An 11,927-nucleotide genomic window follows, 5' to 3' on the forward strand; every position below is an offset into this window, starting at 1 on the left:
GAATCACATTTATGTTTGATATAAGAAAAGTAGATGAAAGCAGGCAGAAAAAAAAATGATGCAACTTAAGAGCAAAGCAATCAAGTGCTCTAAAAAGATGACTTTTTTATTTAAAAAAGCCATGCACATCTCTAGTCAAAAGGTAGGGATAGAAAATGAGGAGAATTTGAGCTGCACCATTTGCTTCAGCAGTATTCTTTCCACCTATCCTCTTCATCCGTCTTCCTTCCCCATTTAACTTGACTGGGTGGGAGAATAGGCAATAAAAGGCAGTGAAGAAAGGTGGGCACAGCATTTTTGTTCCCTGGGAAATCAGTATCACTCTTCTACAAATCAGGATGCTGTAGCTGTCTGGGCTCATTCTGCACATGAAACTAAACTGCAGTGCAAATTTTCTTCCTCCATTTGCTTATTTTGAGCTCCAGCTAATTACAACTGTTTAATAGTCTTACTAAGATCACCCTGCGGAAACGTTAGAATAATAGTCTTTTTCTTAGAATCGTGACTACAAGGTATTTTTAAGGTGAATGTTGAATCTCGAATGCTATGCAAGTGCCCATAACGCACACACAAGCATATGTTTGTGTGTGTGTGCATATGTGTGAATGCATACCTAACTACACAAGCTGATGGACATCTCACAAGGAGAGCAATAAAGGGCACTGTTCCTGGCCTTGGGGTCAGGAACTTAAGGATGACAAAAATAGACATCTTTGGCATGAATATAAAGGCTCCTGGAGCATGAGGCAGCTTTATTCCAGTGCATTGATCCCTATACCTTTGTGGAAGAAAATTTCTGGCTTGTTTACAATACTTCCAAACTTCAATTAACTCCCTTCACAACTGCTTTGTGCAGTTAATTTCTCTAAGCTACTGGTTATCTCTCCTTTCGCTATGGATTTATACAGTGCTTAGCATAATGCATCACTGGTGCTTGCTATTTCTATAAGTGAACACTGAATAAGCTAAGGAACTGAGTAGCTTTTAACTGCTTGAAAGTAAATTAGGTAGCATTCGTCATTGACAGAGTGTTTACTAAGTCCTTTGGGGAAGGGGTTTCTTTCTTCCCCTTTTACTTTCTTTCAAATTTTCTCAACTCAGAGATTCATGAACTGCTTATTGAATTTCAGCCTGCAGTTCATGAATCACTTAGATGCTGGCCTGATTAAATAATAACAAGACCATTTCCATAGAAATGGACTCATTATTATGTTACTTTCAATTTTTTTTAGATGGCAGTTACAGAAAAAAAACCCTCAAAACCACCATTATGTTGGGATAGAGATTTGGGGTTTGGAGGGAAGCAGTCATCCTGCAGTGTACTTACATATTTCAGTGTAGAAGATCCCTTGTTCTGAATTGGGATGCTAATTTGTCATTTTTCTTGTCCAGGATAAATGTTTGTTTGACTGAGTGCAGATCATCAGCATGAACTGCTTCTGTTACAACCTAAAATCCTGATTTTTACTGTATATAGTTTATGGATGTATCTTAGACCAAGACTGAATGCCCAGTAACTGAAAAAGGCTAAAAAATATTTACAGTTGAAATAAAATATTTGGGTATTCCTAAATGAAAATGTTTCATTTTCAGTCCTTGTGCAGACCCAAGGAATCCATTTTGAGCTACTGCAGCTCTGAACTTCATTACCCAGGAGAGCACACTGTCACTATTTGTGGGCATTTGGTGGTCCTATTTTGCCTTTAGACTAGATTTCCTGGCAGGTATGTATATTCTTCATTTACTCAGAGTTAAGAGGTACTGTAATGTATTAAACAGCTTTGGTAAAAAAAGTGACCACAGTGATGTCAAACCTGAGTGACTGTTTCTTAGTAGTCACAGGTAAGTTGCATGAGTATAATGAAGAAGTATTTTAGTTTAAGAGAAATTTTAGGAAAAATAACTTTTCAATTAGCATATTATGCAGCTTTCTCTCAGCTGTGTATTTCTACTGTAATTCAATTGTCAAAAGCTTCAATTTTTTTTTGTTGGAAACTGTAATTATCAATTTCAATGCAATGCAATGCATCTTTGTTTTTCTACCTCAGATTGTAAAGCTCTGTGCATGTACAACTGAAATTAATTGTAGTTTGTTACCTGGCTATAAATAATTCAATATTTAACAACTTTTTGCTGTAAATTCAAGTCTGTTTCCACAAGGAAAGTGGTTTTTTCCAGCACATTTGAAGTAGAAATGAATATGACAAAGTCAACAAGCTTTAGAAGTTGAAGATATGGTTTGAAGATTCAACATTATACAGATAATGAACCATGTATACCTACGCTGTTGAATCTCTTAGCATGCAATATTCTTCAGACAAAAATATTTGCGTCTCACGACTTTCCAAGTTTCAACCCTTGAGTAATTCATAGAGTCATACAATTATAAAATAGTTTAGGGTGGAAAGGACTTCTGGAGGCTGTCGTGTCCAACCTCCCACTCAAAGGAGGCCAACTTTAAAATTAAATTGGGTTAATCTGGCCCTTGTCGCAGCTAAGTTTGAACATCTCCAAGGATGCAAATTCTATAGTCTCTCTGGGAATATCTCTCAGTGTTTGAGTGCTCTTACTGTGAAAAGTTTTTTCCTTCTATCTAACCACAATTTCACTTGCTGCAATTTGTATCTATTCCTTCTCTCCCTTTCGTCATGTAGCTTCAAAAAAGTCTGCCTCAGTCTTATCTACACCCTCCCATTAGGTAGTTGTACAGAGTCATAATGTCTGACCATAGCTACCTTCTCCAGGCTGAACAGACCCAACTCTCTCAGCCTCTCCTTGTACATCATGTCCTCCAGCCCCCTGACCATCTTGGTAGCCCTCCACTGACTGGACTGCTTTATCCTAGAGCTTCTTTAGCTAGAAATTCTCATTAGTTCATTACTTTGCCATTAATTTATTTCACTGATTGCATGATGTCATAAATATCAATGACGTTAGAAGCGTGAGACGTAATGAGAAGCAAATTGTGAAAACATATAAGTAACACTGGTTCACTGGAAGAGTTCTTCTCTTTTCTGGTTTATGTGACCCTTGGAGAGCACAGAGTTGCATGTGGACACACACCTACCTAGTTCTAACATTCTAATGGCAGGAAGACCTTTCCAACTGCCAGGTGGAGAGAGAACTCTCTTTTGGGGACTCACCTCAAGATTTCAAGGCTGGTATCTGCCTCCTGAGATCCTTCAACTTATAAAGAAAAGTGACTGAGAAGCTTTATAATTTTGAATATCACGTTACAAAGATATTATATAACATTATCTACAGCATACTCTGCTGTATATTCGGTATACGAGCTGGGCATCAGCTGTAAAGTATTTATTTTTCATTAAACATAGCTTCCTTTAATGTTAATCAACATCAGCAGCTAGCAGCTCACTGGGCATCAGCTGTAAGTATTTATTTTTCATTAATTTGTAAACATAGCTTCCTTTAATGTTAATCAACATCAGCAGCTGTGCTGTCAAAGTTAAATTTTCTCACATTTTTAGTATTAGTTATACAACTTCCTCCTGTCTTAAAAATTATCAAGTAGACAATACTTTCAACTGAATATGTCTTTTCAGTGGCAGGCAAAGTAATTTCTGTTCACAGTTTATAAGAGAAACTAGCTCCTTTAATAGTAAATACCACAATAATGTAAAAATAACAATAGGTAAAGATACTGCTGGTTTTTGCAGTCCCTTTGGGGAGTGAATTTTCATAATTGCCTTAGTCACTCTCAGATCTTTGCTTTTTCTGGCTATATTCTTCTGTCTTCAAGTTGTTCATGTTCCCAATTCAGAGAAAGCGCATTTCTCTCTCCAGTTGCATTAAATGGTTCTCCTTAAACACTCTCCTCAACAGCTCAGTCTATACCAGCAGTATAATACAGCAAAGCCTCATAAGGGATGAAGTACTGCTATTTTTATAGGATGCAAACTGGATTAAAATTCGCAAAGAGTCCTGCTATGATCACTACTTATAAACTTCCAGGGTCTGCCAGAAGAAAATGGCTTATCACTGTTTTTCAAAGCTCTCACTTGCACATAGTACACAGCCAATAAGAAATACTAATTCCCCTGGGAATCATAATAAAGAAGCAAACTCTTCCAAATGAAGCTACAGGAATGCTTTGTGTTCCAGGTTTTAAATTTAGTTCAATCTTAGGACAACGCAAAAGAATAATCACTTTTAAGCTTTTGTGGTCAGCTTTTGCTAAATGCATGGGTTTCCTCAGGATGAATTTTACACCGGGAAGAAAGTTTAAGCAACAATTACGTTCCTTAATGTTGCTTTGCAAAGGTTTGTTTGATTGTTTGACAAATTTCAGCTTGCTTTTACTCCAGTGACAAATGAACCAAAACAAGAGGTGGTCATCTCCACGCTGACATTGCCTCCAGCCCTCTGGCTACCAGCTAGAGCTTGCTGGTATAATGGATTTTACCTCTTGTGAATGTGGTCAGTTTGAGAGAAGTGGAGTATTTTGGGGGGAAGGTGGAGCTGTCCGTTGGTTGCTATAGAAGAGACAGGCACGGCTGTAGTTTCATCTCATTTATAATCTGTCTAGCAAATGCAACCTCATTTATTTATAGCCCCTAATGCAATAAGTAAGTAATTTGAAAACAACAAATTATTGGTCTCAAAATGTCTGGCTGCTAATCATAAGTTTATCTCTTGGTGATTTCTAACCAGAGCACTCACGCATTTTTCAGTGAGAGAACTAGTAGCGATCAAAGATATCTCAGGATGTGAGGCAAGCTTGACTTTAACAAAGCAGCTTGCACTCAAACTACTTTATTGTTCTAGCAAGGCTACTGAAGTGGGAACTCTGTAATTGAACTTTAAAGATTACCACCTCTGTTCTCAATTTGATATAGTTCATAGGATTTTCAAATTGGGATATTACAAGTGAAGGGATTTTGTGTGTTTTCTAAGGGACTGATTATAGCTGGGATGGAGGAGTTTTTTATTTGCAGTCATAATTTCTGTTGTGGCTGAGTCTGCGGGTGGATTAATGCAGAAAGACTGGATGTTTACACCATAATCTAAATTATATAGTGTTTTTCTATCAAAACACTGCTTTAGTGTGAATCATACTTGTTGGATTCCACCTGTTGTCTAATCACTATGTTAGCAAATTGTAAATTTAAGTCTCAGCATGAGGGGGGACAAAAATCAATCTTTCTTCACTGACTTGTGTCATTATCCTGCTATTGACTCGTTTTGCATTTAACAATTTCCAGTTTCACTTCCGTTTCTTTTCAGGGTTCATGTAAGTGAACACTGCGTAGAACAATTTTTTTGCCTTATTGCTTTGAAGGCTAGAGGTGTCTCCCCCTTCCTGTCCCCAAATGTGACATTTATGACCTGGTGTGCTTTATTGTTAAAAGCAACAGTGACTATATGTATTTCTTTAACAACCAGTACTCTTTAATTAGATGTGGACTTTTAAAAGAAAAACTTTTGTGGCATGCAGTCTTGAAGATATGCTCTCAATACACTGAAGTCCCAGCCATATTTTGAAAAGAACCTTAATGCTCTGGGAAATGCCTGTAGGGCTCTAGATTAACATCTCCCACTGATAATTACGGAGTTGTCAAAGTTAGCTAACGTTCATGTAGCAGCAGCATGAAATTAAATATTTTTGTACCCTTCCACACCAGGGCTAGAATAGAAGTCCAGGGAGAAAATGTATCTGCAGTGCACTTGGATCAGGTAGGTTCCAGTAAACAAAGAGGGAAAAATAATTACTTTTTTCAGGTGCCATTGGAATTTCAAGAAGAAAAAAAAAAAAGCTCTCATTTTTCAAAGGACATAATTAGTAACTATCCGTATAATTATTTTTAAAATTAGTAAACAACTTTGGGAAATTACTTGACATTTTTCTTGAGTATTTTAAGTATTGTTATATGTTTTCAAACCAAATGGCTCGCTTTTCCGGTGAGAAAAAATTGTTGTGCACCCTTCCAAATTGTAAGACTGTTTTGTTATTGCAGGCGTACTAAAAGCAAGACAGCCTATGACTAAGCAAGAACAAATCAGCCCAATTTCCTTCTCTCAATCCATTTTCTTTAGGCTGAAGACTCCTATCCTTTCACTTGAAGGAAGCAATAGTGCTTGCCTGCTTCTCTTGACAACAAAGGAATATTATCTCAGCAAGGGTCATTTACTCTAGTGTATTTTTATTGGCCACTACAGTGTCCCACTTTTACATCATGAAGATATGATGCTGTATAGCAGCCTATTAGCAATGACTAGTGTAGTTAAATGATATCAAGTAGTTTGATAAAAACAAGGAAAGATGAAGATGCTAAGAAAAAGGAAGACAAGAAGAGAGGGAGGCACCAGAGAGAAGTTAAGAGAGAATCATGAAAAAACACCATAGCAACAAAAAAACCCTGCCTAATTCTCCTCAGTGAACCCTGCTAAAATTTGAACCTGCTACCTCCTGATTTGGCTGCTGGGACCAGGAGAAGCAATACCATTAAGAGACTTCTGAAAACCAGCTGTAATTGTAGTTTGCTGGCCAAAAGCATCACAGACAGCACAGAGCTAAAGCAGGGGGTGGGAAGGGGTACAAACAAATACGGTGAAGGGGTCAAAGCATCCGGAGACTTGAAGGGAGCAGAAAGCTTTGGTTTATTTTTAAAGGTAAAATGTGGTTTCATGAAGTAGGGAAGAAAGGACTAAGGTCCCAGGTAGGTCCCAAGTTGAAGTCTGGAGATCCTTTCCTGGCATCACTTGGTCTCCAGGAAAGCTCCCATGGCTAGCCAGAATATCTCCTCCCTGCTCCTTGTCTCCACATCTTGTTCCTCTGCTCTGTCTCCGTGGCTGGCCATCCTTGGCCAGTGCCGCTGGTAGTGCAGCTGCCTGCCTGAAGATGTTCATTCTTCACGTCTTTCAGCTTTGTAACTGAAATAGCCTGTCCTGAAACCATAGTTATCCCTGAGAAGTAGGTCATATTTTACGAGTATAGTAGAAACAGTAATACGTGAAACAAAACTATATATATTCTTATTAGCACTGTTAATTAGAAAAGAAGGCTTCATTTGCTGAAAGGAATCCAAGTGTGTAGTAATGTTTGAATTAAACACCAAGTACATTTTCAGCGAGGATATTCTTTTGGATCACTGAAACTTAAGTGCTTCAGTGAATTATTTCCATAATGTGTTCTTGGGAAATATTTGCTTTATGTACAAAACACCTGCGAACTGTACCTCTCCAAAAAATTAGGATGTTTAGTCATACAACAGTTACACACAAGTAACAAGATAGTGACAAGACTAATGGAGAAGGTTTTATCAAAATGACTACTCCATTGCGTGAAAGGAAGGAAATTACAGCAAGAGCTGCAAAGAAGAAAATTACATGTTGTCACCATTTATTTTACACAGGAGGAAAGTTGTGTTTTTCCATGCTCGGTGTAGCAGCAAATTCGAAGAAGTGAGCCACATATAAACACTGTATAATTCCAAATAAAATAAAGCTACATTCTAAGCTTCAAGGAAAAATCCAAAATGCTGAACCACCATCATGATCCTTTATTTCCTTGTGACCACCTGAGTGATCCTGCCTAGATCAGACACAGAACATGCCTGCTCTTATACAGGACCTGGGATGCAGAATCACAGTTCTCTACGGCATGAGGAAAGAGTCCATTCAAGCACCACAAACCTACCCAAAAACACCGTGAAGGGTAAAGTGAACTTCAAGAATTATACAGAATCAAATGGTGCTACTGCAGCTCTATGTCTGGAAAGTTACTGTCAGAAAACCAGAGCGAGTGTTCGCACCTTCAGGTTAGATGTTTAAGATGCCTGTCATATGTCTTAAAAAAAAAAAGCTGCGTGTCAATGCACTTACTGTGCCTGCCTTTATGTGTAGAGCCAAGTAGGCCTTTTCTAAAGTCATAAATTACATGGTTTAATTGAAATCTGTTTTAAAATCAATTCTGTTAACTCAGTGCCTCTGAATTCACTGACGCAAATCTAACAGGAAAAAAACAGGTTTAAGCTGATTAAAGAGACTGAACATAAAGACTGAATATAACCCTTTTTTCTGTAGCTTGGGCAAATGCAGATAGTCTGGATTTATTCAAGAGAAACCTAAGGCTAACTCTGTAGAAGTTTGTTTTTCAAGGAGAGGGAGGATAACCAGAACTTACTGGGACAGTTTGCTCAGTCTTGCTCCTGTTTGCATCACGCCTCGCTCAAGGTCATTTGCTCTCATGAGCATTAAATTCAGAAACAATTTCTTTTAAATTTCCATTTCAATGTATCATGAATCACTTTCACTTAACAAGTGACACAGCTTAGAATCGCATGAAATTGCTTCCAAAAAGGAGTGAGACACCTTGGCAGGTATTAACTCATTTAGAATCGCTTATATCCTTCAGAAGAACCACTGAAATCTCAGATGCTCTGCTCAGCATCGTGTCCAGAGATTGGTATGAGCGTGAGAAGACCAAAGAGGGTTCTTGGCCGTTCTCATACAGCATGAAGGGAGGACTTCTCACTTCCTTTGCTTCAGGTGTACTGCCTCCAGCGTTCACTGTGTATCAAAACCACCTACAAACTCCTAAAAATAAGACTTTTTATCCGTAATCTTACACTCCACAATATGCAGCCACAGCCTTAGGGAATTTTTGTAGAGGTTTCTGATGCATGTTTATATCATGATTATATAGTTGGATTTTTAAAAAAAAAATTTTTTAGCACTATCCTTCTACAAGTGTCCCTAGTGCTTGGAACCTTATCTTATTTATCATCAGCAAAATCCTATACAACATTCATTTATGATTGTGACTGTTCTGTGAGTGTGGTCTACAGGTAGGATGGCGTAGCTGATGATGCTTGTAGGACATTTCAGTACTCAAGGCACCAGGTAACTACGGTCCTTCCAAGACCCCAACTTTTCTCCTCACATCCTCTATTTCCTCTAAGAAAAATGGATGTAGAAATAAGAAAAATATCTCCCCCTATAATGTTTTGTTCTGTTAATGCATACAGGAAAGAAAAGAATTGAAAGGACTGAATTCATATTTGGCCCCTTACCTATTGTCATTCCAGTCCAATTGCTATAAAGCCTTTACTATACCACCTTCTTGCTCTTATTGACAACAGCAATTTGCCTATTGACTTCAGCAGGAGAAAAGCAGAACTTTGATGAAGTAACTCATCTAGGTACACAGTGCATTTTTTAAAGTTGGCAGCAGTGAAGTAAAAAGCATACTTCCCTTCATTGTTACCAGGTCAGTACACTGGGTTTTTTTAAGACCAACCTCAGCAATGGCAATCTAATGGATACCAAATTACTAGTAACATACATTTCTTCTGGTTCCTCCTTTCATACCTAACAGTGTTTTATTACAGATCATAAAGCTTCATTAGCATAGAGGACAAAAGTTGCTGTCACACTCTGTTTTGCTTTTCATTATTAAAATAAATTAATGATAGTTCCTGAAATTTGTGAAGGATTGTCACTTCCAGTGGTCTAAACATATTAAGCTATCTTCTTGGGAGAAAACAATAAGGCCGCATCAGCAGGACTGACATTTATTTCAAACTCCTACTCTAAAATCTCCAGTTAACAAGGTCAAAAAGCTTTGGGTGAATTATGGGACAAGAATTCTTAAGATGATTTGCAGTGGGGATTTATTATGAAGCCAAAATTGTATTGTCAGGAGGAAGCAGATATGTAGTGAATATGAGCAAAAAACAGTCCATCTACTTTACATGCTGTCAAGTGTTAAAGGCAGGAATGATTCACAACTGTACAAATGTGCAGTTCTGAAACGGTAGGAATTATGTCCTCTTGTATCAACCTTTGAGAAGAAATAGCTTTGCATATGGCTAAAGTGTGGAAATAACTAGTTTTTTCCCCTCTCTAAGATAGGAAAGTATTACCCTATGTTCAATTAAACTTACTTTGCAATGAATAACTGAGATACATAAGAATAAATTTGCTGGAAACGGATCAGACCACACATTTTAAACTTGCCCACAAAGGTTCCCTCTCTGAAATTTCCTTTGCTCTCTTCCAAGCAATGGAGGTTCCACAGGCCTTTTTTTTCTTCTTCTTACACTCTACAGGTATAGGGGGGTCTTCTGTGTAGCTACACATTCCCTTTGTTGCAAAAGCTGTTGCAATATGCATCATGAGTCAAGAGAATGCTCCAAGAGGCTAAAGGACAGCATGGAAATGCCGGGTTGGATGAAAAGCACATCCTGAACTCTCAGAAAAGAAACACTGAGAAGGCTACAAGGAAGCTCCTCTTTTCTGTAGACCTTTTCAGGTCTTTGGCCTCATGCAATGTGTGTTGTACAGACAACTATGATGCCAGCTCTAAGCATGTTCCCTGCTTTTCTGTATTGTTATACTATTGCTAAAGAATCTAGTAATTCACCTGAACTACTTCGCGGCATACAGCAAAGCAAATTCTCTGAAAGTTCTGCTTCACCGTTTCACCAAAGCCCTGAAGAGAGAATCTGGGGAGGGAGGATCCCGGCATCCTGACCCGGCCAAGGCAGGCGTGGAGAGACAGATGTGGTTGAGTCACCCTATTTGAAAACCAATCTATATCCAATTAGTGAATCCTTGCCACAGCCCTGGAAGGTATATAAATATTGCTGCTCTGTTTTACAGGAATCTGGGATGGAAGCGGACAAATTCTGCTAGTGCTATAAAAAATGCCTTTAACCAGTTGAGTGAAGGCAAATTAGGCAGTAATATGCTGTGACTGTGCCTTATAAAGTACAACTTATGCCCCTGCTGATTACAGTTCCAGTTTACCTGCTACAGAACCCTTATATTTACTGTTTTAGCCAATGCTTTACAATTTTGTTAAATTTCCCAGCCACGAACTGGTTTTTTTTGGAACACATGATGAGATATACTCTGGAAACCTGCTAACAGTTGGGTTGTTATCAATTCTCATACCAAAGGGAAAGTTATCCTCCCATAAGAAAGTCTCTGACTTGCTGGTAAATAGGTGTCCAGTCTCTCCTAACTCCTGAGAAGCATATGATGCAAGATGAAATAAAATATATAGCATCTGAATACAGCACAACAGAGCAAATGAGGTACAAATATAGGTGTATCAAAACATATGTTGAATTTTCTCCTGCAAAAGCTCCCTTCCTTTACACTGGTAACATTTACTGAGGGTGGGGGAAGGAAGGGGGCTTTTTACATTCTCTTGGTAGAGAATCAATAAAATGAGTAACATGGAGGAAAATTTTTGTGCTCTGAATAAAACTGGACTCATCAGTCTCTGGACTGATTGCATGTTTAGCTGATAAACTTACTGCACATTTAAAAATATATTCTTAGCAAGCAAAATAATGTTATACACAGGTGTGCTTCTCTTGGGGATATCTGGTGAGTCTGGGAATTAGATTCGATAAGAACGAGGATGTTCTGCTCTTAAGATGACAATACTGCTCTATATATCATCTGAGAATACCATGTGTTTCTTGTCACTGCTTAAAGCAATCAGTCCAGAACACATTATTTCTTTGTACTCTCTGCTTTTATTATTTAGCAAAAATAAACTTTTTTTTTTTCTCTGAGTGGATGTCACTTGAATATTACCAGAAGAGCCGCAACTGATTTTGAACATCTTCAAGAAACCTATTACGCAAATAAAGTGCACTTTGGGGCTTCCATATTGACGAGTTAAAAGAAAGACATTTTCAAATTGATGCATGCTTGGGAATGCTAATGAGCAGTCTTGGACATATGACTAAACAGCAGCGTTAGAATGCTAGTGAGTAGTCATCTTCCCCCGGCTGTGTCTGCCAAACAATAGCTAGCAATTTTATTTTCATCACAAAAGCTTCTTCCTCTGTACGTGGCTTTCCTTCTTTTCTTTTTCTTTTTTTTTCCTTCCTTTTTCTTTTTCCTTTTCCTTTTCTTTTTCTTTTTCTTTTTCTTTTTCTTTTTCTTTT

The sequence above is a fragment of the Aptenodytes forsteri genome, unplaced genomic scaffold, assembly GCF_000699145.1.
Source record: "Aptenodytes forsteri isolate BGI_AS27 unplaced genomic scaffold, ASM69914v1 Scaffold71, whole genome shotgun sequence".
In the NCBI taxonomy this organism is placed as follows: domain Eukaryota; kingdom Metazoa; phylum Chordata; class Aves; order Sphenisciformes; family Spheniscidae; genus Aptenodytes; species Aptenodytes forsteri.